Genomic DNA, 27998 nt, shown 5'->3' with positions numbered 1-27998 from the left:
GGATACCGACGGACCGAAGAAGTCTGTGATCTCGATGTGCCTGGTTGTATATTATTTACGAAACGTATCGGTTTGTAGCGTGTTTGTGCGCAGCTCACGAACAGAACTGGGAATAAGTGCGTTCGCACGAACGTGTGTGTTGACCGAGCAAAGGATACGCTTTTCATAACGTTGATCGAGCGAGGAACTTTTCCTCCGTAGTGCCATTTTGTTCAATGGAAATAGAATTAAACTAGTGAGAGACAGAATAACGAGTGTCGTTTTTCTACCTATTACCGTAGATAGAAAAATGAAAAAGGTATGATAACTGGGGCGCGGCGTGGATTGTGTGTGATATTCGATTTATGATCGATCATCGAAGGATTATTGGTGTTGATTGTTGTTTAATAGTCGTCTATATTTACCACTTGGGTTGTGTTACCGACCGTGCAAGAAACTCGTTGCGACGGCTCGGAGACAATCGCTACTGTGATAACGAACGATATTCGTTTTAAAAGTAAATTTAGTGCCTGTCTTTGTGATCCGTGACATCACTACCGTCGGAAGTTAACACTCGAATCGACTTCGTTTAATTCACATCGTGGAAGGAGTTGAATTTTGAAAGCATCGTATGCGCGGCAGCTTTTAACGAACAGCGGGTAAGCCATAAAAGGCCAATTTCTTTTACCTCGTTACATTGACATTACGCGGCACGCTGAGACCAAGATACACACGCGCGTTATCTATCAGTCGAGTGCTTCTATTACAGGATTATACGATCGTAGTTAAATCTATACAACGTAATTATCGATACGTCGCGTTTATCGAATTTTCGATCGAAGTTGGTGCACAACTCCGTTTCTTTACGCCCTCCGATTCTGAAAAATAAACATAAATTCGACCAGCCATTTTTAATCGATGCCATTTTTACGCGCATGCGTTATGCAATCCTCTATATGAATTATGCATTTCGGAAATAAATGTATCCCGTAACAATGTTTCGTTCGAAAAATTATTATTTAAAAAAAAATTATTTTTCATTTGATCGTTTATAGATAGATACATCGGACAGACATTGAGGAAGAAAATAAATTTCGCGTGGAAAACGTGAGCGTAGAAGCTACACGATGGTCAATAATTGATATCAAAGCCTTTTTTTTTCACCCTCGATGACAGCGTGGAGCACATTTATAATCCGTGTCGCACACAACTCTCCTCCCATCGTCACGTGCGAGGGCGGTTTAATGCCATGCGTCGAACTCGTTGAAGCGTCGCGGCGCTAAGCGTCGGAAGTAGAGCGGATGCGCGTGTTACGGCGAACGCGCGTGAACATCTCTTTTCACGCTCGACCTTTTCCATCCAATAACGTCGTAACGAATTTATAAGCTCGTTTAATTTTATCGTCGGATAAATCAAACTTCTCGTGTCTCGCGTTTCGAGGCGATCACTTTTTCCGTGGTGAAGTTTCACACTGGCCACAGAACCGTGTTCTTCCGTTTGTTATTTTTCTTTTTTTACCGTCAACCTGTTTACACGTGTGAATTCGTGCGCGCGTTTACGCGTTGGTGAAAACTCTTTTTTGTCGCGGGTTTAACCATCTTGGAGCGGTAGCCTGCGACGTGACGCGCGAGGGTGGCTTAATATCGGAAGTGGAGCGAACACGCGCGTTAGCCCAGCCACGTAGAACGATCTGTTACGACCAATCTCTTTTACGCGTGTCCCTTCACGGCTCGTGACTCTGATGCGCGTGCTAAGCGTGACGCGCGCGTGCTAATCCTTTGTGTCGATGCTGCCAACATACGAGCATCGGGGCGCACGGTCGTTTCGCACAAAAATTGTCGTTCAACAATTTCGTTTGGGTCGTAATAATTAAGAATTGAATTGTTGCCGAGCGTACATTTCGTTTTTATTATGTGTTAATTTTATAATACAAACTGTGTTCCAACTGTATTTCGCGCATTCAACGCCACGTTGCAAAAATTTATTCTCAGTAGCAGCTGATTCATATCGCGTGAAACATAGAATTTAGAATACCTAAGAGGTATGCTCGTTTCCATTATTGACGTAACGATTGCATTAAAACCCGTCACGTGAAACAAACTGGCGCATAATGATGTATCCATTGACACGAGGCGTAATAAAATTTATTCAGTCGTTATAGAGGGCAATGAAACATTAATCGTGCGAACCATAGCCTCTATTGTCTTAATCGGACCCGTACACAACGACAAACGACGAAGCGAGCGCTCTTCTTTCGGCGGGTGAAAAAGTGAGATGGCGTAAGACGGTGCACCAGGTGTCAGGTGTCACGGCTGTCCGGTTTCATTTGCAAACACACCGAACAACAAGAACGTTTCTTGTCGATTCCTCTCCTCGCGCTTTCTTCCAGGTGATGGCTCTTCCGGTCACGGTGATGATACGTTTCTTCCAACCGTTCCAACGAAATATCGTTTTCCTATTTTTCTCGCTTCCAAAAAGAGAAAAAGAGGAAACCTCGTTACCTTTCTTCGTTCGGTTGGTTAGTATCAACGTTGTTATTCGCGGCAATTTTTTTGCGTACCACGCAACAGTCGATGTCGTGCCAAAGCGATTCTAGAACATATATCCGTTCCATCGATCCAATGGTCTAATGGTTCGTTCGAGGCGTTCGTTCTCCTCCTCGCCTCCCGCTCGAGAATACTGTTACCCGCGAGGATTGCGCAATTGCTCGCGATGCCGATCTTCTCTCAGAGGTCGTCGCGGTGGAAAAAAGATCGCGGAGCGCCGCCCCTCGGCCGACTTGTCATTCGTCGATCCGTGTCCACGATTTATCGTGGATTATGCACATATTCGCGGGCGCCGGTCGGTGGCAGCATTGCGCGCCGCATACGGGCAGCTGTATCGAGACCAGGGCCGCCCTGCGCATAATGATACATTGCGCCGGACATGAAAGTTATAAGCTTTAATTCGAGGCTCGCGCGATTCGCCGTACGGTGACCGTATATCGATCGCCAATTTGCTATGCAGATCCAAGGCCTTTCGGTGCGCTCGCAGCCCCTGCAATCTTCCCCTCCCCCTCCACCCTGTCCACCCTTCTCCCCGTACTCCAAGGGCTCCTCTCGCTCCCACCACCGCCACGCGGGAGCAGAAATAGAATAAGCGAGGATTAAAGTACGCGCTATCTTCGCGATAAGATTATACTCTGCCTCCAATCCGAACACGATTGCACGTCCTGTCGTTTGTGCCCACTTTTCTTATTTCCCGTGTGTTCACATGCGCTCGGACGGTTACGCGTTCGCGTTTGTTCGCCAACCAACCGCGCGTTCGTCCCCTCGGTGTCACCTCGGCCACGTGATCAAACCGTGCGACTCGATAAAGGCGAAATGAATTTTTCCCCCCGATCACGATCCTTTCGATCGAAAATCCACCGACGATTCCAGGCTCTCGCTCGTCCATTTTATCACGCAATTAAATTTCCACTTTTTCTCACGCAAGGATCGAATTTCGTATACTTTGTCCCCGCTGGCGAGGGTGCAATTTAAGAGAGATAGAAGAAAAATATCGCAAGTATTTCGTTCCCACTCGGGATGTTCGAGCGATCTCTCTCTCTCCGCGTGGCGTTGCAATTAGGAAATCCATTCGGTGTAATTGCGCGAACGAAGCGGCGATGGCCGGTAGCTGGCTGCCTCGGCTACCGCGTTTAATCAAACGCCTATAGTCGTCCGCTTGACCATTTACCCGCAGTGGCTACCCGATATCGAGGCCTGCCGTATCCGTGCCCCCCTTTTACAGCCTCCCCACGGGTACACGCGTTTTCGAGGCGGCCGCACCTGATCGTTGCTTCCATCCGATTGTCGATCGGAGCCCTCGGTATCTCGGTAGCCAATCGGCGGATGCGCCGCGAAGGACGAAGACGATAACAAAGACGACGATGTCGATCGTCGGCGCTCGTAATGGCCGCCGATTAACGATTTAACTATCCCCGTTCTGGTGGTGGACTGCGGTAAATTGTAGAGTATGTTCGAGGGGCTGGACGTGACGTCGAAACTGGATCGAGCCTGAGCACAGGTACGCACAGATGTGATTCCGTCCGACGTTGCTTCTCGAAACCTACGATGCAAGTTTTGAACGCCCGGGGAAAAGATATTTCCAAGCGGTTTCAATCCCAGATCAGCAACCAATTCTCTTCTCCTCCTTCCGATAGTAGGCCATTTCCTTCGAGTACAATGGAATTCGAATTTTAGAGGAGAAAGCTTTTTAAGATTCATGCAGATTTCACCAAAAGTTTCCAAAAGGGGAGAAGGAACTGCAAAATTACGGTTTGTTGTTTTCTCTTCGAGTCAGTTTGTCGGAGATCGTGGTTAACTTCGTGGACGAAAAGTTTGATCCGACGATAAATATCGGGTGGATCTTTTGTCCTTTGAGCAAGTTGCTCGCGTAATTTCGACGGCGTTCGCCCACGGAAATCGGACGATGTAATGATCGAGCATTATGCTAATTGCACGCGAGAACAAATCTCGCTCTCGTGTAACGCACACGAGGTGAATTGTCACCTGCGTGTACAAAGATCGTACGCATTGGCGGGGAGTGAGATATGTCATGCAAATTGCAGTCTTGCCACGCTCGTAGTTCGTGCTTAGAGAGTACGTGGCTATTACGTTTCAAATGTAAACGCTGCATAAAGGACACTCCATGCATTGTTAGGCTAATGGCCTAATGAACCGAGCAAAGTCTTGACGGAAGAAAGGATCGAAAGATACGTTTGACCCGCGTGAAACGAGGCGGAGCCCGGTGAAAAACTCGTCGCGAGATTTAGGTTAAAGGTGATGCATAGTGTCACTCATCTTTCCATATACGGTATCCATAAATATAACGTTCAATCACGAGCGTATCTCTGTACGTATTGCAAGTAAACGTTAATTAAAATATCGACGGCAATACTTTATCGACATTTCAAGGATTTTGTTTAAAAAGAAAAAGGAAAGATCGAAATTTTTAAATTTTATCGATCACGCATACGCGTTTATTTAATTCGAACGGTCAAATTTGATTTCTTTCGAGAAGGAAAAATGGTAAAAATCTTAGCTATTTCGATTTATTTATCTTGGATTTTAAAACAATAATCTTTATCGATAATCTTTTTTGATCCACGTCGGAGAAGGTTTCTTTTACGATATCTGTAAGAAATACATTCAATTACGAATATCTCTATATACTATGGATATAAAGAGATTGTAAATATCGATTCGTGAAATTGAATGGAAGGATTGGAAAACGGTTTGGGCTAAAGTTATAAATAAGACGAGCGTATAAGAGCGAGTGGAGGAAACAGGTAGAAAACAGGCGAACGGCTGTTCCGTGTGAATCTTTATCCGCTTAATTCGTCGGTTAGGGACTCGGTGAAAGACCGGGGACCGCGCGTGGGTGGCTGGCCATGAAGTTTCTTCATCGGTTTGCAGGTGTAACGCTGGTTAACGTACGACCAATCCCTTTTTCACGATATATTATCCTCCTGGTCGTCCCTGGTCGTCGAGCTAAGAGAATTATGTGGAAAGTACGCCGGCTTTCGTAAAGCGTTGCCTATTTCTTCCACGATTTCTACGTCCTCCAACCGATCGGCTCGATCGTCCGAATTATTTCGTCGAAAACGCGGCATAAATTCTCGTTTCGTCCGCCCGAAACGGTGTCAACGTTTCTTTATGCTAATCCACCTTTCTACGCCGCGATTTTGCTTCCTCCTCCACGATCGAAAAAGAAAAAGAATAATAATAATAATAATAATAATTTTCTCACGACAGAGAAAAGAAGGATTGCAGTTGGCAATTTCTTTAAATCAATAAGGATCCTTTTTCAAGTGTTTGAGGAAAAAAAGAAGAAAGGGAAAAAAGCGATACAATTTTTCCTTTCCTCTCTTCTCTTTCTTTTTGACCAAAGTATTTTTCATTTCTCTTTGTGTATAAATATAAATACATATATATACGCAGGTGAAAGAGGTGGAGGTATTTTCAAGACGATGGGAAGCGCGGAGGGGGGAGGAGGATAGAGTTGTTAACCGTAGCGTGAAGCGGTTCACGGGGATTGCCTGTCACCGTCGGTGGTGGGTGAAAGCGAGGGTTGCGCGAGAGAAAAGCTGGAGGGGTTGCTACCACGTCCTTGACCGTGAATTCATCATCCCCGAGCAGCTAGCAGGTTGGTCGGGTCGTACGGTAGGATGCACACCGGAGGCTATCTCGTCTCGTGCTTTGCTTCTCTAGAAATCAATAGCGCTCTCGTCTGTGCCGGCGGAAATTGTGCCAGCCTCTCCACGCGGATGGATCTCGACCAGGAACTCCCCGTAAAACCGCGTATTTCGCTCCTCGAACACCTTCTCCAACGAGTCGTGTTTCGTCGATTCGATCGATGGTAATGAAAAATTGGACGATACCTAGATTCCTTTTTTCCCCCCCTTCGAGTTATACCCATTTTCGATTTTGCACGAGGATATATCGAGATCTGGAAGAAGGAGATCATCTCTGAATCGAAATATATCCCGACGATAAAATAAACGCGTCGGGAGTTTTTGAGCGGAGTCAAAACGTTAAAACGTAGACTGCGTTCCGAAAAAGGAGAGATATTATAAACGTATTATTATGCAGATTTGTTTAATGAGTAACCGTTTTAATGGAGAGCCGCATAGCGTGTCGATTCGATTAATTGTTTTATCGGCCGACCGTTTCCATTTGGCGTGTTATTATCGGAAATCTTGCTTGTCTTTATCCCGTTCCGATTGAGATATTATTTGCCTGGATATGATTTTTTATCGCACGCCAGAAACATGGATTAAGAGAACAGTAGCGGAGTTGCTACGCTGTTGCGCTCCTGTTACGCGTAGGTAAGCCAGAATATCGCGAAACCATAAACGAGCAGAGCAGAGATTTCATTTTCGCGAAAGATTTACGATCGAATCGATTGTAGATTTCCGTTTTGCAACGTTCCGCGCGGTGACGGCCGCGTAAAACTATGTATTACTCGGTATAGATCGGCCGACAAGCAGGACGACGGGGGGTTCAGTATCAACTAGGGAAAATATGACGAAAACCTATCTATCGTTGGCCATACGATGTATATACATATATATATGTATATATATATACCTCGCGATCGCTCAGCACACGTAGCCAAGTACAAGCTGGCCGAGCGATAGCTACACGTATCTGTCCACGTTTTATGCCCACGATCTCGTGTAATACTCCCACTAAACGCGAGCTGGTTTTAACAGAGTAATTAACGCCCACGCGTGCCCGTTAACTGCCAGCAGCGATCGACTTTGCTTTCAGAACAGGACGATTTGTTCTTGATATCCGTTGATTTTCGCGCTCATTTCTCCCCGTCCAGGAAACACCGTGGACGTCGATCGACGTGGAACGAAAGGATCGACGTTCCGTCTTTCCACGTTAAAGAAGCTAAAGAAAATATCCACGATCTAACTTTCGATTATAAATTAAATCGATGGAGACGAACATTTTGCGCGACGTCGTTTCGACAAATTGCCAATTAATTTACACGCAAGTAACTCTTATCTCATCCTATCGACGTGTCGAAGCTAGAGACGGCGGGCCAGATATTAAAGTTCGCCGTTTAAATTACGATTGTAATTTAATTCAGTCGCAAGGACGCGTTACACGGGTCGAGGGACGAGCGTACGAAAGAAGGGAAGGCGGCGAGAGGATCGCGGGAAGAACGGTGGCGCGGAAATCGCGCACGTTTTCCCACAGCTGTTCTCTCTCCCGGAATTCCTGGACTGTTTATATAGGTCAGGAGAGGCGCGTGGCGCCTATCGATCGACCCTGGAGTCGGAGTTCAAGGTCGCGCATCTCGTTTCAGAGGCTGCGCCTCGCACACGTGCGATCCCGAGCCACCCCTCTTCGCGTTTTGCGTTTACGCCGGCTCTGCATGCTCGAGCGCGACGCGTTCCGATTGCGATCGATAAAAAAATTTGGACGAAAGTCTAACGGAATCGAGATTTAATAATTCGACGCAACCTCGTCCGGCTCTTTCCTCTTCCGTTCTGTCCGAGAAAAAAGGAAAGGAAAGGGAAGAGAGGAAGAAAAGAAAAACGTCAGAGTTAAAATAAACATTTGCGCGAGATATGGCGAATGGACGATCGTAAGTCGTCCCAACTTTTACCGCATTTGGATCGACGATCGTCTATCGAGAAAAAAGTACGTAGCCGGGTATTACGCGTTATAAAATCAACGAACCGAGAAGGAGAGGGGGGGGATAAGAAGTACCAGCTCGAAAATGCGTTCGATTAACATGGTTATCTTATAAAAGGATCGATAATCGTAATTCGAAGTTAATTCCTTTCGTCTGGACAAAATGTGTGTTCGTCCGGTTATTGGAGCGGCGTTTGTCCCTCACTCGCGGTTGCTCGTTTCCGTAACGACCGCTCAACGATGGTCGGCGCTAGGAAAACGATCATTCTCTATGGTCGAACAGGTAGCTGGGTTGGGCCGAGTCGTTAAGTAGGTGTACGCGTAGCTGCCGCAATCGCGAAGTCGCCAAAGAGGCTGGCTACCGGACTTAACGAGTGTGCCTCGCGATACATGGACGCTCGTTCCCTCTCTCTCTCTCTCTCTCTCTTCTTCGCATCGCCCTCCTCTTCCCTCGTCGACGACGCGCCGCTCTTGCTGCTCCCTTTTTCGCGTTTATTCGATCCGCGCGCCAACAGGTATTCGATCTTTCTCTCTCCCTCCCTCCCACCAACTCGACCAACCGTGCGTAGATAGATAGATCCGGACAGGATGGGAATGCATGGAGATATCGATAGCACAACCACACCGAGCCTTCGGCCGAAAATGAAGAACGACCGACTTATACCTTTACTCTCTACGCTGTTGCGTGTACGTACACGTACGTTACACGTATGGAGGGACGTATGGAGAGGAGGCGTTATCGACGATCGGATCTTGGTCCTCTTCTCGTTCTCGAGATGGGCTTGCGCTCGATCGTTCTCTCTCGCGTTGGCTTGTTGGCGAGCAGTGGTTCCCAAAAAAGGTATCTCTTGACAAGTTATATCGAGCAAGTCGATACGTACCCGCCGTACATTTTTCTTGTGCGCGGTCGACCGGTGGTGACATCTGTCTCCGTGAAAATCTAATAATCGCCAGAAACGATAATTTCGCGCTAACGGTCACCCGCTTGCGTCCACTGTTCATACAGTTTCTGCGAATAAATTACACCAAGATGCGTTCAAGTTTTTGGATACAAGTTTATCTCGTATATTCGGATTACTCCTCTCCTTAATTAATCCCTCTTATCCTCACCTGGCGGACGGAAAAAATTATCCCATTAACCGTGAAGAGTAAATGCAAGTTTGGTACGCGGGTCAGGTGCGCGTAGAGGGCGCAATCCCGAGGAGGAAGATTCACTCCGGTACACCTGTTACGAGCGTGGACCTCTCCCAGAGAGGTTTCTCTTTCTCCGCCCTCTCTCTCGCCCCTCATTTGTAGGTATCGCGGCCCTCCCACCTCTCCGTTATTTGTTCGTGCAGGTACCCTAACTGCTTATGCTCGGTCTTCTCCTCTCTTCGGGGACCCGCGGCTCCTCTCGCGCGGGTAATAAATTCTCTCCGCTGCTACTTCTTCGCCTGTTCCTCCTCCTCCTCCTCCTCCTTCTTCTTCTTCTTCTTCTTCTTCTTCTTCTTCTTCTTCGCCGCGCGGGCCCTCCATATTCTACCGACAGTTTTTCTTCGCCTTATGTTCCGTCTCTCCGCGACTCTCCATTGTGCTGCACACACCGCCTTTAAAAGGTACTTTCATGCGCCTCTCCGGAGGCTCGAGCGAAAGGGTATCGATCTTCGATAGTTTCTCTACGAGCACGTTGATGCCGGTGCTCGCAATCGATTCCAGGGAACGACGTGTCGGTTAAGGTAATATCGCGATCTCTCCCTCTTCTTTCTTTCTTTTTTTAATCTTCGTTTTTTCCTCGCTCGATATTGGAAGACGCTCGATATTGGACTCTGGATATAGATTATCCAACGAATCCACGATTTATTTAATAAAGGAATCGGACGTGTGTACGAGGTGTGATATTATTACCGGTGTAAATCAGATCCGGAGAGCGGAGAGCCGCAACAAATCACCGGATAATTATCGATTCGAATCGAGACAGCGTCGATACGAGATCGGCTTTATCGATAGCGTGTGATAGAGAGGCATTAAATATCGGGACCGCGAGAAAGTAATCGGTGCTCGACTCATTATCGGGGTGATAAGGGTTTATTAACGTTTCTTTTTCTTTTTTATCTTACCGATCCTAATTCTTACCGACCCCCTCCCCAATTTTCCGCAGATATTATCTCGCCGAGTTTCGAGCTTATCGCGATTCAATGGTCGAGTTGAATTTTTCGATCGACGTTTATGAATGAACGAGCCTCGAGGTCAACGGCGAAACAATTTCGAGCGTGTTGTCGCGATAATGAGAAGAGGAATGTTGTTGCGTGAGTAATGGATTCGTTATTTCTTAGGATCCGATATGAATGGGTGTTGCATGGGAACCGTGATTTTTCGATCGTTGGCGTGATCGAAACCCATCGATCGATTTTACTCGACCATCTTTCGAAATTGTTTCTCGCCTCGTTCGCGTCGGAAACCGTTCCATACCGAGATCGAGCGTTCGTTACTTACTTACTACCACTTCCTTTATAGCAGGTTCGAGAGCAAACCCGCGTGTAATTCCATTTCTCTTTCTCTTTTTCCTTCCTTTCCTTTTTTCCCCTCTCTTTTTGCTGGAATTTCGATGCAACCGACGAGGAAAAAGCGATCTGGAGCGTTATACTTAACGCGGTTCCAACGTCCCGGCTAATTGCTATACGCTTCTTACGCACAAGATCGGTTTCTCTTATTTCACCGATCTCGAAATAAGCATTAATGCATCGAATCGCCTATCATCGGGGTCGGAAATAGCGCGTTTTCTTCTTTTTTATTGCGAACGTGATTAACTCCGTTCTGCCTTTTTGACGTTTCCATTGTACGCCACTGTACGTCTCAACAATTTAATTATAAGCTACGAGGAAATAAGAATAAATCCAAAACTTTTCCAATACGTAAATCGTTGGATCGCGGCAGAGTATAAGAGAGTTTAAGTTATCGTAAGTAGTTTCGAGGATGGTATCCATAGATTTCTTCGATTCGCGTGCCCATTTCTTCCATTTCCCTCTTCTTCTTTCACACCTAGCGCGAAATAAGAAAAGTTACGCGCGCTCTTTGCTCTCTTTGCCCGGGACTTTGCCCTTTGCAACGATTGGCCCGTTGCATTACGTCATCTCGGCTACCTGCAGTCTTGAAGGGAACGAAAAGAAGAAGAAGAAGAAGAAGAAGGAGGAGGAGGAGGAGGAGAAGAAGGGAGAAGAAAAAGGAGAACGTGCCGCCTCGGGTCCGATGCAAACGAGCGAAGTAGGTCGTCTTCCTAAAGTCTCGTCGTCATCGGAATCCTGGGAGACCCTTCTTTCAAAGGGGTTCTCAATCCGGTTCGTCGACATCCGAGAACACTCTCCTCCTTTTCTTCCCAACGAAACAAATTTCTTACTCTTTTTTTTGACTCGATTCGATCTTAAAAGTACACACTCGATCTTCGAAGTTGTTGAAAATATATATATATATATATTATATATATATATATCGATAACTCTATGGATCTCACATCAATTAAGATAAAAAATTCTCTTTTAGCATCGACGTTGTTCGAGGATAGCACGGAATTACGATGGTATTTCTTTCTGGATCTCCGGATATTTTTCGACCACGTCCTTTCCCGATAACAGCGTCTTACGCCTGGAATTAATCTTTAAGGGAAGCGGGTAACCAGATACGGAAGTAGCTGGATGCCTGCGAATCATTGTGGATGTTTTTTCTTTTTTTTCTAACTGGGACGACACAGAATTCATCCGGAATTTCCTTCTGAAATTCTAACTTTCGATTAACGCTTCCATTAATCGCTTCGATTTATCCGTCCCAGTGCCGTCTATCAAACGTTCCATTTGTACGGTCAATTGATCGAGTGATCGCTCCACTTGCCCCGTTTCTCGATCGAACGAAACATAGGGCTACCTTTCGACCACCAGTTCCGTCGAAAACCACTCGTCTTAGACGAGTAATCAAACGTATTTTCAACAGGAAGAAGAACGAAGATGTAAAAAAATATATCGATTGTTGTTTCGATTGATCGAAGGATGGAAATGATTCGAACGAGCCGTTTCATTGAGAACCGTCTGCCTTTTCGTCCGCCCGAAATAAAAATTGTCCGGTTCGCTAATTACGCGAGATCTAGGCGGTGGACGTGACGCTATCGACGTCACCACGCCTTCTATCTTTCAATCCCAACCCTTCCCCCTCTCTCCTCCCCGATCGGCTCGTTTCCTCTCGGATTCCTAAATTCCTGGACTCTCGGTTTACGACGAAAGTCCATCTAGGAGGTTGGTGAGATAGCGTGTCCCATTCGTTATTGGCAGATAAGAAGCGCCTCTCCCGACGACAGAGAGAGCTGTTCCCTCGATAGCCAAGGATAGTAGCCAAAACGTAGCTTCGCATACTTTTCGCGTACTTTTGATTCTCGAGAACAATCTTCTTCCCTCGATTCTTCCCTCTTTCCTTTCTCACGATCAATTTACTTTATTATTTACTCCGTTCGAGAATTATTTCGAATCGATCGCTTCCAAGTTGATCAAATTTCGTGTCGGCAGCTCTAGCGTCCAGCCCTTCCGCGCAAAACGCTTCCTGCTTGGAATGCTCGGAGGAAGATTTATCGATGTCGCGTTCCTCGAAGCTGTTACAAAGTTGGTCGGTGTGTACCTGTTTAATGGATTCATTTTGACGGGTTTACGATTCGCTGGGAGGTCGATGTCTCCACTCGAAAATAGACGGTCATTCGGGCCGTTGTTGCTCGTCTTCACGACGCCGACGATGACGACGACGATGATGCCGGGGACACGGGAGTGACGAGAGACGAGGCGGTGGTGGACGAGCGGAGGAAAAAGGGAGAGGGAGCCTCGAGTGGAAGCGTATGGAGTGGCAGTGAGTGATTTAGAAAGCAGCCGTGTCCGCCAACGCGCGTGAAACCGCGAGAATGCGATCCATCGGCAGATTCGAGCGTCCTCCCACGCAACAGGTCCTGCCGAAACACCGCTCGTTCTTTCACCACCCACGGCTTCGTTCCGTCTTCGCGAACGGTAATCGGCTCGATCGTATCTGTTGCCGATTACAGACGGTCACGTATCTGATTTCTTATCTGATTTTCATTTCGATCCAACTTGTTTCGGTGTATCTGATATCGGAGAGAGGATCGCGCACAGGTAGCTTCGCCTCGTCGATCAACAATCTTCCAAGCTCCCGTATCTTATCATCGGCCATACCGTCACTTATCGCCCTTATCTCGAGTGTCAAAATGTTATTACTAATCGACCGGCCTTATTAAACTGTTCCGGACGATTCTTTCGAAACTTGTGAAAAATTGGACGAGGAATCGCGGGATTATTAACAACCGATCTCCCGCTTCCGAGGAGGATATATCTCGGAACTGGGTCTCTCTAATTCGCTCGCTCGCCGACAAATTTACGAACTTGTCACGAATGCCGGGTACAATTCCTCGCGATGATTCGTCGTAAACAAGGGACGAGGGCGGACAAGCCAAGTCGCAGCTAGCCGTATTCCCAACCTTCTTTCTCTCCAAACGCTCGTCCGCGTTTATTTCTGCCAATTTAGCGGCGAGCCAAGGAGGCAGGAATTCCTCCCTCGAGGATAACGTCGCGTGGGGCCACCATTACGTAGCTTCGTGGAACAGCCGTAATATCTCGCGATACCGCCGCGGATGCCTATAACGCAATAATGTGTCCACTTTATGCGGCGATTATCGCAACGGCTCATGGGTGCGGAAAGACGGCGAAACGGGCCAAGATCCCATTAACGGCCCCAGCGTGTGCCGCACCTGTCCACGGATCCTTCGGCTACGAGTAGAAACGTCTTAGAAACGACCCCTCTCCTTGCTCTCGTTGCCCAACGGGGTGAGATGAAATCTTTCTTCCTCTATCGAATATCGTAATGGATTTTGCATCCTTTATTTCTAATCTCGGGATTTCTCTCCACCAGCCGTTTTTCTTCTCTCTTTAAATGCCTGTTCGATCGAGTAATTCGTTCATGGACGAGCGACTGTTGTCTTGTGGAATTGTTCGGGAATTGTTCATCTCTCTTTCCGTCCTTCTCCTTCTTATATACCGTTATTTACCGTTCCGATTTGTTGGACAATAATCGGAAACGTTGGACGTTTCTGGAGGGATTGGAAGCGAGGAGAAATTAGCGGCGGGTCGTCCGATAATTAGTCGCGGCATTTAGCTCGGCGATTCGATGGTTCGTCGAGCGTGCGAGCGGGAGGAGGAAAAAAATTTTAAAAATACACCGACACTCGATGAATATCGTGGCGTGAAGTAATAACCAAGTTCTGCGACAGCGGTTAAAAATAATAACGAGCCGTCCTCATCGGGATCGATCGACGGTCTCCGTGCACGGGGAGAGCGAGTAATTAAAAAAATTCGCGTCCATCCCGAGAACAACTCGTTGATAAAAGTAGAATCGCAGCGATTGTTGCAGTCCTTGCCGAGGAGGAGGGAAGAGAACGGTGTCGGTCGAGGTCCGCTTCTGTCCATCCGCTGTTTTTCCCTGTTTGGCAAACGAAAGAAAAGAAAGAGAGAGGGGGAGCTCGTTTCATTGATTTTTATCGTGGCAAAAATTTCGCGCATCACGGCGTACCGCGGTCAATCGCGTTTTTCCCGTTAACATTGTAACGCCAGGTCTCGGAACGTCTCCCGATACCCACCGGAATTCCGTCCCGCTTCCCTCCCCGCAAGTTTGCCAACCGATCCTTGACGAGGAATCGCGAGTATTCGATTCCTCCCGTTCTTGCGCCACCTTTTTCCTCCTCGTCGTTGGAGCGCGGAGTCCTCCGCGCCGCGAAAGGAAACCACGCGAAACGCCTTTTATCGCCGCCCCGATCGGAGCCACGTTTCCTTGGCGAAAATTCGCAAGAATCGTAACCGGCGAAATGGCACGAGGGGCGCGAAATCGGCGTCTCCGTTTTCTTTTCCTTGGATGGAACGAGGTCGGGGGACGCGTGGATAGAGACGACGCGATGCGCTCCGAGTTGGCCGGTTGCTACGTGATTTTCTGACATTCCTTTTCCATTCACCTATGCCGGGATCCGACCCAAGCGAAGCGTTTAATCGTTCCGCGTGGCGGAGTCGGCTCGGGTGAGCAACGACCGGAAAAGACGCTCGTGGGCGGAGAACAAGCTTTAATCGGAAATTTTCTTCCAATCCCCGAGATGCCGCGCGTTCCCTCCCCCCCTTTTTACCACACGCGATCGAATCGATCTTGCTTACCCGCGCTACTTTTTCCGCGAATTTTTCGCAATTTAACCGCAATTCCGATGCGCCGATCCCTGCGCTCTTTAAGGACGTATATAACCTCCCTATAAGGCTAATTGCTATTTTATTCGTCTCGTATTACCGCTATGCTATTCTTCTATATATATATATATATATATACACTTAAATTCAACCCCTTATGACCGAATAACGAGCCGGCATTGGTTATTCGAAAGCCCTCATCGTCGCGTCGCATCATTCGGGTGATACACGCGCATCCTGACCACGGCCGCCGATTCGAACGGGCACCGGTCCGATTAATCACGTCGTGTCAGCCGCCTATTTCGGCTCGGCCTCTCTCTCTCTCTCTCTGTAATTCACGCTCGGTCGGTCCACGAAAAACGGGGAAGACGCAGCCCGCCGTATATATATATATTCGCGTCCATACAGGGATCACGTTGGAGCAAGAAGGGATCGACGCGTTTAGCGGTGGCGAAAAAATGGTGGATACGCGTTCGTAACGAGGCGCGGTGGCGCGGCCGTAGCATGCTCCCGGCGTGGCACATACAATCGTACGAGGGATTACTTAGCGCGGTAATGACGATCGGTCGGCAGATGGCGGCCGCGATAAAAACTCGCCTTACCGCGGCCCCGTACTCGCCATATAATACCTTCCTCCATCCGTCCATCTCCGTCCTTACTCGCGTCTCTCCACTCCACCGCTCGCTTTCTCTTCGCCCTTCCCTTCTCGCTCGCTCTTTCACCCGTGGACCTCTCGAGCCGCCCCTTCCTCTTTCATTCATCGTGTTCCGATAATTCCACCCGAGGAATAAAATTCACTCGTTCGTCAGCGACCAACGTTTCCCTCTCGTTTAACGGTAACGTTGGACGGAGTTGATGTTCCCTGAAATTCCAGGGAGGAAATTCGTTAGAGAGAGAGAGAGAGGGAGAAGGAGGGGAAAAAGGTTGGAAGGATCGTGATCTCGAAATCACCGGTTTTCGAGGGCGTTTCTTTGGCGATCAAAGTGGCGCGTGAAATCGACCAGTGGTTTCTCACTTGGGGAGAGCCGATGTCGTTGGAATTTTTTATCGATTCGCCTGGCGCCAGGGAAGGAATCGTTTCCTTCGATCGCCGCGGTAACGTCGTTTTCGACGTAATTTCTCCGCGGAGAATGTTTCGCTGCTACTTTTGAACCGTGCAACGCGCCGGTTAATCGTCGTTTCTCGCTCCACGCATGTCTCGCATCGCATCTCCTCTACTTTTCGTTTCGCAATCTCAGAGGTGTTGCTTCTTCGCGGTGACGGGACGAGATGAGTCACCCACGCCATTTGTATCGATACAAATGTCCGCTGAAACGATTATCTCGTATTGATTTTGCTCGACGTGCTTATGGATTTGAACTATTAACATTTCGAGGAACGATATCTAGTGACGTGGTTCCCAGTCTCTTTAATTACATTTGCTCGCGTTGTGTCTAATATGTTGTCGCTACTTGCTAATAAAAAGAAAAAACTCGTTTCATATTTTTTTACTTGTCTCTTCCATGGAATTCGCTCCCACTTGTGATCGAAGATGTTTCAAAACAAACCTATTTCGTTTCTAATCAGATTATGATTGATTCAGCTTCGATCGAACGATCATGTGCGACACAGTTGGAAATTAAACAAGATCGAAGATATAATTGATAATTCTACTCCGAGAAATTAATTCCAACGATAGGTTTTTTTTGCGGTAAATGCTATAAAAAAAAAAAATTATAAAATACCGCATAATTAAAATTTAAAATTATAAAGTCTCTCGTTCCTTCGTTCTTTTTCTTCTTCTTCTACTTTTTTTTTATCCAATCAATCTTATTTAAAAACTTGATTTTCGAGATCCATTTCGCAATTATCGACATCGAAAACAATACTGACTTGGAAGCATCTCGATATTCTATTCGATTCGCCTCGTCTCGCGTCGACGAACTTGTAATTCGAAAGAAAAAGAGGATCCTCCTCCTCCTGCTCCTCCTCCTCTTCTCTTCCCTCGGCGGAGGCGCAATGACGAAAGGACATTTTCCACTCGAGGACACCCGGTGGTTTCCGGCCCGATGATGGCGAACATCTGGAGTTGGGTTTAACCTGGAAAAACTGGCGAGAAAATAATGGAGGAAAGATCGAAGATGGGGGAAGAGGAGAGAGATGAACGACTCGGTCCGATCCGATATCCAGATGATACCGGTGATATCGGTCTCGAAGGAACTTTGAAAATCCGCGGCTAGATTCTTCTGCCTCGGTCGGATCTATATAATTTCAAAAGGCTGTTTTCGATGTCGTGGCCGTGATTTATGTAGGACGCGTCGCGCGTTGCTCCCCGCTCGACGAGAGCCGATACACTCGCGCCCGCCCGATTCTGCCACGGATAATCCTATAAACTCTGGTATATTTCTCCTCCAGGTTTACGATCCCCCCGACACTTTGTTGCGCTTTTAACGCATCGACAAATATTTATCGTGCCATTCAACGCTTTTTTACCTCCTCCTCCTCCTCCTCGTTTTTCCTCTTTTTTGGTTTTTTCTCCCCTCTTCCATATTCGAGGATGTGTAAATCATCGACGAGTCGTCGTCGCGTTCGCTTCGGTTTCGATCGTCGACGAGTGGAGACACATTGGCTTACTATTCGCCTTTATATTTTTTTTCCAACAAATTTCTATTTCGCTTCGATCATTTCTCGAGCTGGCTTTCCCCATCCGATCGCGTAGCATTTTTATTCTTTCGTTCTAACTCGAAAGGGAAGAAGTCACTGATTATATATAATTTTTCTACGGGGAATTCGGCTCGTGCGTATCTCTGAACGAGTGTCAACGCTCGAGAAGGAACGTGATATAAGATGCGCGATTAGGGAAGGATAGAGTAGATCATCTGATCGATAATAAATTCGCAACAATTTAAACTCGAGGCTAGTTAAATGGAAGAAACGAAATTTCCTCGGTTTCCCCATGTCGTGATAATCGGCGGCAGAACAGGTCGCGGTTCTCCACGGGTAATCGGCGAAGAAGAAGAAGAAAAAGGAAAAAGGTTGATTAAACGAACGCCTTTGCTCCCTCTTTTTCGGAAATGGTGCGTTTCGTAGAATTGAACGTACGGATTAGAGATTTATCAGAATGGATCGCCAATTTCGTGGCGCCAACACGAGTAAAACGTTATTAGTTGTTGGTTACATTAGTTAATTGCTATCCGTGGCGGATGTCGTCCTTCCATTTGCGTGCACATTGTGGTGTATCATCGACGATTTATCGGATTTGTTCGTCTCTTTCATTCTCGTCGTTTCTCCTCTTTTTCTTTTTTTTTCTTTTTCCTGTTCGATAAGCGAGGCGCTTTAATGCACGTATCGAGCGGAAATTTTCGATTTAAAAATTATTAATTCAGAATGTTCAAGGATTTTTTTGATTCAACAATTTCTTGTCGAGTTATGTACCAATTTGTATTACCATAATCTTGAAACGAATACACGTGATAAATGGTCACGCGCTTTATCGTTTTGCAAAGTATTATTATCTCTTCTCTGTCGTGTGTTGAACGCGGTGCTGGAGGAATTAAGATGCAGAAAACACGCGTGAAAAATATATAAACGAAGAATTAATTTCGAATCGGTTCGATGGATAGGTGGAATATCTTATCTCAAATTTTCGCAACGATTCGAGATTAAATTTAACGTGGATCGGATCGAAAGTTTGAAAAGTTATTTATCAAACGCAGTTCTTAATTGCGTCGATGAGCCAATTCTTTTTTTCCTTTTTTTATTTTAGCTTCGAAAGAAACGCTATCGACGAGTCGATATCGAAGAACATCGAAGGAAAAAAAAACGATGATTCGACGTTCGTCGTGGAGGACTCGTGCCGGATCGCGAAAGAATGCGATAATATTATTGCGGAAATGCGTGCGTGTGCCCCCGTTGTTTTGGCGATATACGCACGCATCCGAGAACGATTGCGTTACAACCAGAAATTCTTGACGAGTTTCGCGTAACGAGCAACCCGCTGCCAACGTAATAATAATCGTGGGACACGGTCGAGTGATGGAAAAAAGGAAGAAAGAAAGAAAAATCGAGATCTATGAAATTCCACCAACCGATCTTTGCTTATTTTTCCCTCCGTCCCCGCTCCCAGGAAAACACGCCTATCTTTTCCCCCACGCGCCACACAATTTCTCTCACTCTCTTTCTCTCTATTTCACGTACTCGCATCATCGCTCTCCATCCGATAAATATGGATTTAATCAACCTGTAGCCGCTAATCGGCACGTCGATGACAAGCGTGGAGATTGCCGTGGTTATTCAGTTTCTATTCTCGGGACACGTCCTCTCTCCCTCGTTTTCTAGAAGGGAGAAGTGGTGGAGAAAGGGCCACGATTCCGTCGCCTTATTAATTAATTGGAAATTTCCATTTTCTTCAACTCTGATCCAAGCGGATCGTTGAATCGTTCGAATCGTTGAATCACGGTTTCCTCCTATTTATTTTTCCGCGGCCTTGCCTCCGATTTACGAATGCACGCACGCACACACGCGAAACGCGGAAGCGGGCAAGGTCGAAGTAACGAAACGAGGCAAGGAAAAAGGAGAAGAGGAAAAAAGGAAAACGATAAAGAAAGATTTTTCGATTTCGATCGAACCTAACGACGCGCTCCTCCCTCTCACGAGCCTCTCCTCCGTCCGATGATGCAATTCCTAAAAGCAATTCCGCCAAAGAGAGGGAATCGTCCCTATTCAATTCAATTCGGTTGTTCAAAACCCTTTCGAGATCGATCCGGTTAATTTGCCACTCGTCGCCGACGTCGTCGCCCCCCACCCCTCACCATCGCGCAGCGTTTTCTCCATTTTCGTCGCGGGAACACCGCACGCGCGCCTTTCTCTTTCTCCCGTCCGTTGCCATTACGCTCGCGATTACTCGCGCCAGATGCCGGTGAATCGTCCCGACGACGGACTAGTAGGTTTGCCTAATCGTGGACGGGATCGTGGACGTGGAAAGTTTTCACCGGCGCCACGCTAAATAACGCGTAATGGGCTTGTAAAACGCGGCGAGCCGCGCACGATGGATATTAAATGAGCGCGATTAGACGAGAAGCCGCTCTTCAACACGGGCAATTAAGCCCGGGGGGAACTGGACTCGAGCGGATCGGGACGCGCGGCAACACGATTCCAGCGATGGACGGGGATTTTTTGGAGAAAGAGAAAGAAACGGAGGGGAGATTTATATTACCCCGTCCGTGTATAATCTCGATTCGATGTACGAGGAATAAACAAATCCGATCGAGGCGGCGCGCGCGCAAAACTATTTATCCTCGGGGACAAACATTTACGTAACCCGCGGCGTGACATTTTCACATTTGTAACCTCATGCTAATCAAACGGCTACCTGTTACTCCGTCATTAAACGAAATTTCACGCGTGACTGTTTACGAAGGCGAGGCGAGGAGGAGCGTAAACCGCCTTTCCTTTGAATCGATCTCTCGTATCCCATTGACCGATCGGCCAAGAAATTAGCATAAATTACCATCCGTCTCCTCGCCATTTTCTCTCCACCTTGCGTACGTATCCAACGGATGCATCCCAATTCGATCGTTTCGCGTGAATCATCCCGCGGCAAGAGAACCGAGCCGACTCATAAACCTGCTCTCTAATTCGTCTCTAAACTGAAACTCTCCCCCTCACCAACATTTCAATGCTCGACGCTCAATTTCGATGGTCGGAAGAAAACTTCGAGAAACGCCTCAATCCTCCAACTTTCCATTATTCATCGATATTTGTTCCTAGCTGTTACGATCATTTATTTATTACCGTTTGCACGTTTCGAGGTAATTTTATTCGCAACTATTAAATAATTTTCTCCCACGAGAGAGCGCGAGGGCTGTGCATGCGCTCGACTACCGATACGTGGACTGCTTTACGCGATGGCGTGCAAACTGCTCCACCGAGGGAAACAGGGAAACGAGGGTAAGAGGCAGAGGGAAATTTGCATACGCGGCGGATCGCCCGCATATGAGGGGAATGTTTACGATATCCGCATAATGAGAGCGTGGGTGTTTCTATTAAGGCGCGCAACCGTGCCCAGCCGTTGCCCTATCCGAACCACGGATCTCTCTTTTTCACCTCTCCTGCTTCTCGTCCTGCTTTCAAGCCCCTTTCTCACCTTTTCGAAAGTCATTTTGAAACGACGCTTTTGGATCGTGGCAAAGAGAACGAAAGCGCGTTTCCATCTGTGTGCGCGCGTGCGTGCGTCGAAAAGGAAAAATCCATCAACGCGCGTTCTACGGTTTGTTCGAGGTTGAACGGAGAACCGGCGCTCTTCCGTCTCGCTGCGTTTCACTTTTCCCTCCTTCCCACGGCTGTTATTATTCTAATTTACGAGCAACGATTTCTGCCTCGCGCGACCGATCGCGGATAACTTATTAGCCTAATGTTTCACTCGAGATCAACTTAAATCGGTCATTTATCGGTAAGAAGCAGGGAAATTAACAACGGAACAACAACGGTTCGGGAGAGAGAGAAACGGGATAATAAATGATCCAACCGTGTATGTATAAGTAACCAAATAATTAGCCGCGTTGCTTTTTTCTCCGCTTTATTACCGCGATTCTTTAAACCGCGACCACTTTCCCGCGTTTCTCGACGCTCGCTTTTCCGAGAGAGAGAGAGAAAAGAAAAACTCGACGCGCGAGCACGACGTTCCAGGAAATCAATTCCTCTCCGGGCGAGGAAGAAGGCGGACAGACGAAACTTGGCGGACGAAATCGCCCACGCCTCTCGCCTCGTCTCGAATTAACCCGCAATTACGCTATATTACGTTTCTCTCGCCAGATTCTTTCCACGGTACGGGTCGGTATGCGCGTTGTCGCTCGAGGAAAGACACTATTTTTAACCTTGGGATATCCTCTAATCGGGGAACTACATTGGACAAAAACTACGTTACCCTCCCATTTCCTCCGCCACTTTTCAATCTCACTTCTTACGTAAGAAAGTAACAAGTCCTCGTTTCCGATCCTTCTGATCGCGCCCGCACCTCTTTCTGCCGGATCTCAATACCCGTCGAATACGTAAAGAAACGTGGAGCGATACATTTATTACTCGATTTATTTACTCGATGGTGAGAACGAGGAGTTTATTCTTCAGGCCAATGTGGATCTTCTCGAGGATTTTTCTCGAATTTCCTTCGATATCCTATCCCAGCGAGGAAGGAGCGGGGCTGCGAGGCTGCAGTCCTGCTGCACTGCGGTGCCATGACTCTTCCAATGCGGCTCCGAGACACCTTTGCGCAACGAATTCTCGCATTCTGCCGACTCTCTTTAGAACGTATCTACGTGAAAAAACGATCGTTTCACCGAGCTGCACCGAGCCTTTTTCTTCCTTTCAGCCCCTTCGAAAGCGAAAAACTGGCGCTTTTTCTTTCAAAATTAATAAATTTCTTCAACGTGACTCTTACGTATTTCGGGAATACACTTATTCCCTCCTCTCCGAGCTATTTTGCTCGAGATGAATTCGTTGGAAAAAAAGAAAAGGAAAAGCAAGGATGCTGTCGATGGAAATTTTCCAGCTACGCGAAAGAAATGGAAGAGTTTCCGCGGCGCGAAGCTTTCGAAAGATTCGAGAATTTGCATTCTCGACTCGGAGGCGTTCCACCGTTCCAGTTATTACCTCAGAGCCGGGCTTTATCTGGCCGCGGAGAGGATTTTACGAGCGTGGTCGCATTATCAAACGTCGTTGCACCGAGTAAAACGGTTTGCAAACGACGCTGCTTGTTACGCGGTCAATGTTATTAGTTCGCGGAATGCCACTAGCCACTAGCGTGACGCAAAGAATCGAGAGCAAATAGCGAGGAAGGAGCAAATGTTAAACGAGCCAGCTATTTGTTTCCCACTAACGAGCCATCGCTTCTCCCCCCCTCCCTCCGCCGTTTCCCTTCCTTCCCCGCGCGACCAATCGTCTCTAAATCGTCCAGCCGACCAATCTTTTTCTTCTCTTTCCTTCTCTTCTCTTCTCTTTTCCCGCGATAGACGCGAATTAAAATTAACGGAACCGCGGAAGAAAAGCGAATCCACAAGCGTCTCCCTCTCCAGCTGCCGCCTCCTTTTTAGATAGATCCGCGTTTCGATCGCGAAGGAACGGCGCGGAGGAAAGGTGTTGCCGTGAAAGATGTTGGCGGAAAAATTTGCCAAACGGCTCCGACGATCCAAGCGACCTTCCTCGTTCAACGGCAGGGAGAAGAGCCCGATAAATAATTACGTGATTTAAATAATATTATACACATTATGTACGATTGCTTGCGAGGTCGATTTGAAAGGAGATCGAATAATTAAACGAGGATTTATTTTGAGTTTCGGCTTTTTCCTCGCTCGTTTTTTTTGGAATTAGATCGAGATGTTTTATCTCGATCGCTCTTATGTTAGAGTAATATACAGAGAGAGAGAGAGAAACTTAAACAAGCTGTAAAAGAGCATCGTAAAGTGCGGTAAAAATATGTAAAGGAGCGGTAAAACGAGAGCTATTTTCTTTTCGATATTGTAAAATCGGGCGAAACGCGGTGGAAGAAAATCCTTTTAGAGGCGAAATTATACGTATCGTCCTTGGACGATTTAACCTATGCCAATTAAACGGCGGGTCCAACGATATCCGTTGTTAAACGCTACGTCGAATCCTCTCGCGTGCTTATTTCGCAATTTCCCGGGAAGGGAAGATGGAGGGAGGGGAAAAGAGATGGGAAGAGAGAGGAGGGCGACGCGAGAAGCCGTGTCGCGTGGTTAAAGCGGGAGAATTGACGTCTTATTAAGAGACGGATAAGATCGGCGAGTCGCAGCGGTAGCGCGGGCGAAGCAAAGGCGAAGGGCATCGGCCGTTATCATCGAGCAGCAGAGTCCCGATGCCCCGGTGATTCAGCGAATTCCCACTCCCTCCCTTTTGCCACCCGCCGACCAATCGATTACACGCCAATCGGAACGATGGATCGCGCTAACTAGATCGTAACGTGAACTCCTATACTCGGCTCGTCGTTACTCGCCGCGACCAATATCCGACCCGAGTCTTAAACGAATTGTTTTGCAACGTTTCTGATCGAACGAAACGAATGCGACTTTGACGCGTTAATCCTCGAAAACGGAACGACTCGAATCGTGCACTCGATCCGGCGCGAAAACAAAATTCTTCTCCTATCCTTTCTCTTCCTTTCAATAATTAATAATCGTCTCCGTAAAATCGCAAACGATGGTCCGCGATCACCGACTCGTCAGTCGTCGGAGCGACCGACAAGAAGAATGCTCCTCGTCTCTATAATATAAGGCCTCGAAAAAAGGACAGCGATCTGCGAGCCTTGCGAAATCCTTCCAACGTATTCCCTGCACGACATTAAGTACGCGATAGTCGGCTTTAGGTTTATTTATCGGCCGATAGGAGTCGCGCGATTAAAACCTCGAAAGTGCTCCCCTTCGGATTTCGATCGAGTCGTTTAACTTCGGCGATACGTTAAACAACGAATATTTGCAATCACGGGATATATTTATAATCGCGTTTCGCGAAACGCGACGATCCTGGCCGCTCGTGGCGCGGGAAGGCAGGAGAGCGGAGAGGTTTTGCGCTCGGTCTTTGCAAAGAGGAGGATAGGTTCGTATAGCTCCTTAAATCAACCCTAGTTGGCCTGTCAACCGAGCTGGCGCGCGCGCATTCCCTTTCGCGGCGCACAAATTACCACGCGTTTAATTACCGTCCGATATACCAAGCAGGCTCATTAATCACCACGCCGATAACCCGTAATTTTCCAGCAACGATAAAATCTGTCGCGCGACACCGGCTCTCGCGTTCACCTCGCGACTTTCCTCTCTCTCTCTCTCTCTCTCGTTCGAAGAGAAAGGAGAAAAGGAAGCAGGAGGACGGAGGAGGTGTGCGCAGCGATCCAACAGCGATCCTGTCGCCGCTTCCATATAGATTTTTTCTCCCTTCCGCGTGGCCGTGCCAGTTCTCGTGCGGCGGAAAATAGAGCAACTCCCCTTTCGGAGGGCGAGCAGCTGAAGCCGGCCGGCCGATCGATAGCCTGGAAAACGAAGCCGGGGAGGCGAGATCGGAAGGCACCGTCTTCCTCTCGCTTTCCCGAGAGACTTCTTTCGGCGGAAAAAACGAAGACGAAGCGTTCGCCCCCGTTTCCAACTCTACGAGCCCGTGTGCGCGTAGATGGCAACGATCGGCTTCTCTTCGGTAGCCCGTCTGGTTTTTTGGTAGCAGTTTGCCGGAGTAGCACCGGCCACCGAGCCTGCCCGCCTGCCCTAAGGCCGCTCTTTCCCTCCGAACGCTCTGGATCGACGATCGAGCACCAGCGATGGCTTCGAACCGCTCCCGTTTCGTTCTACACATAAGCGATGAAATAGGATAGAAATAGATCGTTATTCTATTTTTCCTTTTCTTTTTTGGAACCGATTTATATGATTCGAGGACGAGAGTCCAGCTAACTCGACCACGGAGAACTCGCGTCCTCGTGCAGCACTCGAATATTATTTTTATACGAACACGAAATGGATATTTTTAACGCATTATTACGGAAAAAGGGAAATTTTCGGACATTCGTCGGAGTAAGTTTCGCGTAAAAGGAGATAGGATTCGCGAGACGTTCGTAGCCATCGCGAGAACGGGGGAGCACCCGGTATATGGGCAGCAGGAGAGAAAGATCAAGCGCTCCACCCACGCCCATGTCTCAACCTGTTCTGTTTCTCCCGTGGAGCCGCGGTTACAGGTGCCTCCCCGAGGGCATTCCTGCTGGAATTCTTCACCGATCATCTTCTCCTCCTGCCTCTCCTGCGAATTCTCGTCGCGCGCAGTTGCGTCAAGGTTTTGTCCTTATCCTTCGAACTTGCTTCTTGCTTCGAAAACCTTCGTACTCCGAAAAAACGGCACGATTTCTCCTCTCTCGTGGTAATTAGATCGCGGTAATTTCTCCCTTCCTCCTCGGAGATCGAGGACGAGCCTTCTCGAATTTCGGGAAATTCTTCTCCGTTTCGTGCATGCATCGCTGGATGCACCTTCTCGAAGGAATCTTTGCCAGCGGAATAATCGTTGAGGGCTCCTTTTTCTTCTACCTCCTCCTCCTCTTCGCGACGGAGACGGGCAAAAGGAACGCGCAAAAGAGACTGGGGAAGGGAGGAAGAAGGGACGGAGAAGAAGAGAAATAGAAAGAAATAGAAGACGAAGGGGGGATGGCAGCCACGCACGCCCACACCTCCTCCTCGTCGGGGACCTGTTCTCGGCTTTTACGTTCTGACATCTTTTCACTCCGTTTACGAGTCCCCTTTACGTTTTACGACCGATCATCGGGGGCCCTTTCTCTCAGCGAGATTCTACCGACCGGTATACGCCGGCCGCCAGCCGAAGGGAAAAGGGAGGGAAACGAGAAGACGATCGCGGCGGTGGAAAGAGGAACGCCAAAAACGACGCCGTGGGACAGCGCCGCCGCTATCTACGAATCTCTCGACACGTGTGCATCCTGCGCTCAGGGATGCCGCGCGATCCTCTCGATGGGCCACGTACGCGCCGTTCCATCGATTTCGGGGGTAGAGATCGTCGAAGGTTCTTAGCGACAACTAAAATTCACGCGTCGCTGCGAACGTTACTTTCGTTTTCCGAGACGATTGCACGATTCGGCGGAGAATTTCGGCGAGAAGGGGCGCGGAGGCGTTGGAAATTGAAGGCCATTCGGGTTGGACGCGTGTCGCAAGCGCGTAGCGTTGCTGCGTAATCGAGCATTGGCGCAAGTTTGCCAGGCATTCGGGGCCAGGAAAGGATTCGAGAGGAGCACGGGAGTTCGAATCGACTCGAGACAGCGGCAAACTGAGCGCTGTACGCGTTGGAATGCGACGGAGGCTCGGATCGAGTGCTCGCCTTCCGAGAACGCGAATTTCTATTCCCTGGATCGATCGCTCGAGCTGGAAAATCGTGTTGCGCTTTTCAGGTCGCGCCTCGGTACAGAGAAGGGAGGCGCGTTTCGTCCACGCGCCGATGGTCAAAGGATACGAGAAAGCGCGGCTTCCCTCTTAATCCGTCGCCGTTGATGTTTGGAACAATTTTCGAAACAAAGTTCTTCGCTTCGCTGTGATAAATAAATCGTTCCGTTTCGCTAAATCGATAAATTCGAAATCGAAGAAGAAAGAAACGGTAAAATTATTACGAATAAACGAGACGAACTTCTGTAAATTATCCGTTCCGTTTTCTTTTTTCGTCTTCCGTTTCTTTCGCCCTCACCTTCGAAACTCGCGTTCGAGATTTTCTAACTTTGCCAACCGCGAAGACGAAACGTGTGGGATACACCGAGGTATTCCTTTCCTTTTCGCAGCGAAAACCAGTCATCCGGAAATTTATTTTACTCCCCCCTGCCACAATATCCTTCTCGTATAAACTTTGTCTAATTTTGGCGCGTTGCCAATAAACAATTCGAGTCGTGTCGCACTCGCGCAATAATCCCTGCGTAGCGATCAATTATTCGGGGAGAGGGGGGAGGGGGGAGCGCGGCAGGCGATATTACAAGTTTTATAGCGTCCTCGGATGGGTCGTGCAACTCCTCTCGGACGGAAAGGAAGTCTCCTACACCGAAAAAAAAAAGTGGGGGTTTGCCTCGATTCGTCGTCGTACGTACACGTGG

At 47.9% G+C, this 27998-nt stretch overlaps 1 protein-coding gene across 2 annotated transcripts in view; it reads left to right on the top strand.

The window, feature by feature from the left end:
- LOC107992711 (dendritic arbor reduction protein 1) overlaps positions 1 to 27998 on the top strand; it is a 50829-nt gene that overhangs the window by 14677 nt on the left and 8154 nt on the right. The gene's annotated exons all lie outside the window — the stretch shown is intronic.

The sequence above is a fragment of the Apis cerana genome, linkage group LG1, assembly GCF_029169275.1.
Source record: "Apis cerana isolate GH-2021 linkage group LG1, AcerK_1.0, whole genome shotgun sequence".
NCBI classification, from domain to species: domain Eukaryota; kingdom Metazoa; phylum Arthropoda; class Insecta; order Hymenoptera; family Apidae; genus Apis; species Apis cerana.
The sequence above is the reverse complement of the archived record's forward strand: the minus strand, read 5'-3'. Positions and strand labels throughout refer to the sequence as shown.